Here is a 7,315-nt window from a genome sequence, read left to right as displayed (position 1 = left end):
CACACAAACCCACAGGGCCCAGCCTTGTGGCGTAGTGGTTATCGCCACTGCCTGCGATGCTGGCATCCCATTTGAACGCCGGTTGGTGTCCCAGCAGTTCCCCTTCCAATCCAGCTCCCTACTAATGCACCTGAGGAAGCAGCAGAAAATGGCCCAGATGTTTGGGCCCCTGCCACCCATATGAGCGATCTAGATGAAACTCCTGGCTTTGGCCTGGCCCACTGCTGGCTCTTGTGGCCATCTGGGGAGTGAATCAGCTGATGGAAGATCTCTCTCTCTCTCTTTTGATATCTCCCTCTGTTTCTGTAATTCTGACTTTCAAAGTAAATACATCAACCTCAAAAAAAAAAAAAAAAAGAATAGAGGGACAGGTGCTGTTGCGTAGTGGGTGAAAACACCGCCTACAGTGCCGACATCCCATATGGACACTGGTTCAAGTCCCGGCTACTCCACTTCCAATCCAACTCTCTGCTATGGCCTGAGAAAACAGTGGAAGATGGCCTAAGTCCTTGGGCCTTTACACCCATGTAAGGAGACCCAGAGGAAGCTCCTGACTCATGGCTTCAGATCGGCACAGCTCTGGCCATTGTGGCCATCTTGGGAGTGAACCAGCGGATGGAAGACCTCTCTCTTTCTCTCTCCCTCTCTCTGCCTCTGCCTCTTTGTAATTCTGCCTTTCAAATAAATAAATAAATATTTTAAAAAATAATAGAAATCATAAATCAAATAAGTAAACAGTGTATCTTTGGTAAATGACTCCTGAAACAAAGAAATAGGACTTCCATGTTAATCTTGGTAACAGCCTTGCTGTATGTAGGAGATATAAAAATTCCAGAAAAGTGAAAATCAAGTGATGTCTGTAGAGCCCTCAAAAGGCATGTGAATGTGTTTAATAGATGCCCGTGATGAATCCCTTCATTAAGTAATGGGCGTGTCTTGCTTTATCTGCTTCGGGAATCTATGTTTCCACATACTGTTTGGTATACCCAGATACAAATGCCTACTTCCCACAGAGATCCTTGGGATTGGAAACCTTTCATCCCAAGCCATCATAAAGCCTTCTATTTGGTGAACCTGTTGTATTGGGATGTATACACATGTGCCCTAAAATCCATTGTTGCAAATCCATAGGAAAGCAATTCCCAGCTGGAAACTCATTTAAAGAGGAAATTAGGTGCAGGGAAAGCGTGTTGAATGGAGGGAGGCCCTGAGGATTCCGTTCCTTGCTCCCCACCCCGAGGTTCCTCCCGTGTTCTCACCCAGTCCCACATGCCTGCCTGCCAGTGTTATGAAAGCCAGCTGTGTGGGAAGTTCCTTTTCTCTGCTTTACTAGCTACCCAGACAACTCTGGCAACGTGATTTTTCACACGTTTTCTCTTCCTGTGTTCTGCGTCTCGGTGAAATTTCATCTTCCTGACTCCCCGGTAAGTGTTTCTCATCTGAAATCACACTGGCCCGTAATCTCGAAGAAAGGGCAAGAAGAGGAAGTCACAAAAGGAGAAAGGCAGCCCTACGTCCTTCTCCCTCCAATTACTCAGATGTGAAGCCGGGGCTACACGGGACTCAGTCAACCAAGACTAACTGAGCACCGACATCTATGGAGGAGAAGGGCAGGCTTGGCACAGGGCCCAGCACACGCCATAGCGCTTCTCCCTCGATGGGGCACTTGCTTCTAGCCGAGGATTAGAATGTGGGAACTGGGAAGAGCTGGTTCATCGAGCCGAAAGAGTGATCGGGAACGGGGGCCGACAGGACAGACCCTGGATTGCCTCTCCAAGGACTGAGAAAAAGGAGTTGGAGGCAGGAGAGAAGCCAGCCAGGGAGGGAACACACTGTAGGAGACTGAGCAGTGGCTTGGGAAGAAGGGTCGCTGCCCACTCGGTCTTGCAAGCAGAAACAAACTCGAAACCATCTCTTCAAGGAAGTAAGCACAGACAAGAAGACAAGAAGTCAGGACATTCTGATTCCACTGCCCTAGGAGACCCATTAATACACGAGGGCACTTCAAAACATTCAGGGATAAATGGGACTCAATGTGTACCTGGGCCCTGCCACCCACATGGGAGACCTGGATGGAGTTCCTGGCTCCTTACTTCAGATGTGCCCAGCCCTGACCATTGTGGCCATTTGTGGAGTGAAATAATGCATGGAAGATCTTTTCCTGTCTGTCTCTCCCTCTCTCTCCCTGCCTTTCAAATACCACCACTACTACTAATAATAATGTAATAGTAATAGAAATAAAAGAAATCCATGCATAGTTTTTTCATAATACCCAACTTTTCACACATTATTAGAAAGGGTTATTTGGCACCCCAAATGTGTTCTTGCACCAAAATAAACTGGGATAACTTGTAATTGTGATTGTCCATAGTCTTTGAAGTACCCTTGTATTAATATGTCTTGTGCTTCAATTAATCACTTACAGACTAAAATTAAATAAATAAGTAAATAAAACCTCATCACAATATGAGGATAATGAGCAGGATCTTGGTTCTGAGTTTTGCTTCTGACTGGCGCATCATGGCCACCCTTGCTCTGCTGAATTCCTTGCACTGTATCAAGGGCTGTGTGTTACACTTAGCTAGACATGAGAGCTACTATGGAGAATTTGGTCTATAAACCAGAGACTGGAGGATACTAATCAAAATAAGATGTTTGGGGGCTGGCATTGTGGTGCAGATGGTTAAACAACTGCCGGAGATGCCAGCATCCCATATTGGAGTGTTTGTTTCAGTACCAGCTACTCAACTTCTAGTGCCTGGTTAATGCACCTGAGAAAGCAGTGGAAATTACCTGGGCTCTTGACACCCATGTGGGAGACCTGGATGGAGTTATAAGCTTCCAGCTCTGGCCTGGCTCAGCCCTGGCTGTTGTGTTCATTGGGAGAGTGAACCAGCAGGTGGAAGTAGTGGGTAAAGCCGCTGCCTGCAATGCTAACATCCCATGTGGGTGCTGGTCTCAGATCTGGCTGCTCCACTTCCAATCCTGCTCACCCTGATGGCCTGGGAAAGCAGTGGAAGATGGCCCAAGTGCTTAGGGCCCTGCACCTGCGTGGGAGACCCAGAGGAATCTCCTGGCTCCTGGCTTCAGATTGGCTCAGCTCCAGTAGTTACAGCCATTTGGGGAGTGAACCAGCAGATGGAAGACCTCTTTCTCTCTCTCTCTCTGTCTGTCTCTCTCTCTGCCTTTCAAATAAATAAATATTTTAAACAAAAGATAAGGGAAGGGAGACTGAAGACAAAGATGACGATCCTTGGTGAGCTGTCGGGGTTGGTCTCTGCCAACTGTTTGTATCCATCACCTGATTAATACAATTATTCCTATTGGTAATCTGTCATGGTTAGGAAGTCTTCAGGCCATGAGGAAGTAGACATAAACCAGAAACCTACATAGAAAACATTACTAAGTTTTAAAAGGGGAGCTGATCTGTCAAATGAATGAGCACCAAGTAGCAAGGTCATGGCTCACTGGTTCCAAGCTGGCTAAGTTAGTGGTTCCTTTGACTTGAGCTTTGAGATCTCAAGACAGGCCAAAGTTAAGAAGCAAGTGCCTGATGGCATCAGCAGAAATCATGGGACACAAAATCAGGCTGACAAACACATTGTCCAACCCCTCCGAGCCACTGCCTTTGTTGTTTCTGAACTTGCCATCTTCCTAGAGGTCATGAGTGAGGTACTAGCTTCTGTAGCTTCTTGACACAGGTTGGGTATACCTCACCCAAAATGCTTAGGACCAGAAGTGGGGTAGCGTATGGAAAACCTCAATCCCCACTTGTCAGGAACCAGATAGCAAAATCCAGGTCTTGCAAAGACCACAGGATAGCAGGAATCAGACCAGAAACTGGATCCAATATGGCATTCAGATTAGCTGCTACCCTACCTCCAGCCTCTTTATACTCTCATTGGTTTTTTTTTTTTTTTTTTTTTTGACAAGCAGAGAGGACAGTGAAAGAGAGAGACAGAGACAGAGAGAAAGGTCTTCCTTTACTGTTGGTTCACCCTCCAATGGCCGCTGCGGCTAGCGCGCTGTGGCTGGCGCACTGCGCTGATCCAAAGCTGGGAGCCAGGTGCTTCTTCCTGGTCTCCCATGGGGTGCAGGGCCCAAGGACTTCCGCCATCCTCCACTGCACTCCCGGGCCACAGCAGAGAGCTGGACTGGAAGAGGGGCAACCGGGACAGAATCCGGCGCCCCTACCAGGACTAGAACCCAGTGTGCTGGCGCCGCAAGGTGGAGGATGAGCCTATTGAGTTGCGGTGCCGGCCTCTTTATAACCTTGTTGTGACGCATTAGCACAGTAAAAAAAATTCACTCTTTTCCATGCCAGTTTACAGTTGCCATGACAACCTAGGGACATGACCACAAAAGGAGAAAAAAGAGGGAGTCCCTAAATTTCCATAGTTTCCACCTTTCCCAGAAGTAAGAGGAATATTCTGCCAGATATTGACCCACATTGCCTGGACCCTGTGTATTTAGACCCCTAACCTCAAATGGAGCTTTTTGTGTGCAGTAGGCTTCTCTTTGCCACTTTGTTTAATAAAACCCTCTTGATTTCACTTTGCTGGTTCCTGATTGGTTTCTATCTTCTGGCAAAGTCAGAAACCCTGAGGCCACAGTGCACCCCCTCCCAGGAGGCCCCCAGTGTCCGGTATGAGAAGGGTTTCAGATTTGGGGAGTTTTTACATCTGGAATATTTGCTTAGATTTTACCTGGTGAGCATCCCTCATCCAAAGGAAGAGGAAATAAGGCCACAGCCAGAGACAAAGGAGGGAAAGCAGGACCCCCGACTCTACCTTGAAAAGTGGCTGCTTGCTATCATCTGGGGGAGCAGCCGCCCCCAGTTATCCTGTCTGGGGTGAGGGGCAGATGTCCTCATCTCTGGTTTCTGTAACCCCAGTTTTGGTTTCCTATAAGTGTGGTCTCAAGTCATGAGCGGTCGTAAGTCACACGGGCTGCAATTTAAAGGCTCCAGTGTTGCAATGGTTAAGGCATGATGCTGATGAACCTGTAAACATGGTAGGAAACCTGGATTCCATGCTCAGTCTTGGGAAGCTATTCCTCTGAGCCCACTGGCGTTAATAAACTGCTTCTGACCCCCCGCTCAGCCTCTGCTGCCTGCTTGAACAAAGGGAATTTTCTCAACCTGGTTTCCTGTAACAAAAAAAATGCTTCCAAGTCCGTAGCAGTGCTCAAAACATTGTAGACTGCAGAGTATTTCAGATCTGGGATACTCAGGTCAGGGGTGTTCAGTCTGATAGATCATTGAGTTGGGAAGCAGAAAAACCTTGGCTTGAATCATAGGTGGGTAGCTCACTTTCAGAAAACCACACCTCTGCCTCTACACCCGCGTGGGACTGGTGAAGACAGCTCCTTCAGCCGCACTTGTCGGGAGGCTGCTATAAGATAGTGCATGTCAACCGACACAGGCTAGACAAGCGCGCCACAGTAAGGGTCCCCAGCAAGGGCCGTGGGAACAGTGGGTGTTTTGGGGCATAGTAACTGCTTGTTTTCTTTTGCCCGTCAGTGCTGTCTTCACCTGCCTTCTTTTCGTTAACCTGAGATACAAATGCGCAGCATTCCCAAATTCCCCAAGCCCTCTGCGCTGGCGTCTGCAGCCTGTCACACTCCCCAAGAATGGAAAGCAGGAAATGGCTGTTGTGTGAAGCCTCAATAGCTGTACCCCTGTCATGCTCACCCTGTACTAAGGAGTTCCGCAGCAGGGGTCCCTTGCTTCCCCTTGGTCCCCTGGGAGTGCCTTCACCCAGGCCCACTGTTGCTCTCCGTGTTTGAAAAACTTTTAAAAAGCGTTCCCTTCTGTCATTGCTTTCAGAATCCACTCAGTGTCCTTGGGGATGGTGAATTTTCTTGCTTTGAAGGTGCATTTAATTTTAAGAAATAGCCCAAAGTCCTTGACAACAAAACTGGTCAGTCCGGAAGGTGAGCTCTGTGGGTAGCACTGTTTTGAAGCAAACAAGAGATGCGATTTGTAAAACATCGACATAATTTTATCACATGGATTTGAGCATTTCTGAGGGAAAGTCCAATCTTACTTTGACTACATTCAGTCTCTGCATAAAACTGTCTAAGCTTACTCTTTTGAAAGGCAACTGTGTTTTAGATGTTGAAGTCCCTTTATGTTTGGGTTGAACACACACACACATGCACACACACACAATCATGTCATCGCTTTATGTCACTCCTGAGAGACACAGAGATGGTGACATTTCTCACGTCTGTAATGTTGCAAGAAATGAAAAATGTGTGAAAAATGTAGCAATTAGAAATGTTGGCTACGCAGAGGATCAGACTTACTTTCATCAGCCTAAGATGTGCATGTTCTACTTTGTGTGAAAGTACTTAGGAAACCTCTTCATCTAAAAACTGGTTAATAACACTTTCCAGGCTTATGACGGTAGATAGGGCTGCATGCAGCCCACATCTGTTCCCAGGCACCCTATTAACCAGTGCTTTTTTGGCAGAGCAATGAAAACCTCCTATAATCATGATGATCTCAAGGTTTACAAGATAGTGCAATGCTTTCTGAACCATCAAAAGAGAGAAAAGTGATGTTCATTACAACTGTGGTGCAACATATATTATTTTCTTCTTTCAAAATTGATAGTTCACATGGGTGACTCATGGGCAGTATGTAGAGCAAAATTCTACCACTGCACAGGTGAGACTGACGTTCCTCCACACCCCTCCCCCCCCATCCTGGCAACCATTTAGGAACAAGGCACTGTCTAAAATTCCCCACCTCTCCTCTCGGTTCTCTGGCACCTAACTGATTTTCAAGCCATCACTATGCGCTGGGTCTGTCCCTTATGCTGTTTCCTGTACCACTGTGACAACATTTCAGGGATGAAGTAACCGAGCACCCAAGGTCTGGGTTCTTTGTCCAAAGCCTGTGCCTCCTGGGGCAAGGCCTTGGAGCCAGCTGTGGATTAACAAGTCCAGGCTCCCCAAGGGGCCCTCCTGACTCAAGCTGGGCTGAACAAAAGCCATGAACTGGAACCTCTGGAGAGGGATTCGTTGAACGAGAAGCGGCAGTTCCAGGGTTGTGCAGCCAGTCCACAAGTTTTTTGAGTGTTCGTGATGCCCTTGTGTCTTTCCTTGTTCCTCCAAGGAGCTTGCTGTCTTCTCTGACAGCCTGCACTCTGGCTTTATTCGGAGTTTGCTGTTTGGCTTCTCCTTAACCCCATTCTGTTAAAAAGAGCGAAACTCAAAAGATGTCACTGAAATTGTTTTCCCCCAAATGCTATATAATTCACACTAGCACACTAAAATATTAAGACACTCTTCTTGACAACTTCCTTTA

Source organism: Oryctolagus cuniculus, chromosome 14 (assembly GCF_964237555.1).
Source record: "Oryctolagus cuniculus chromosome 14, mOryCun1.1, whole genome shotgun sequence".
NCBI lineage: Eukaryota > Metazoa > Chordata > Mammalia > Lagomorpha > Leporidae > Oryctolagus > Oryctolagus cuniculus.
This window is presented reverse-complemented; position numbering follows the sequence as displayed.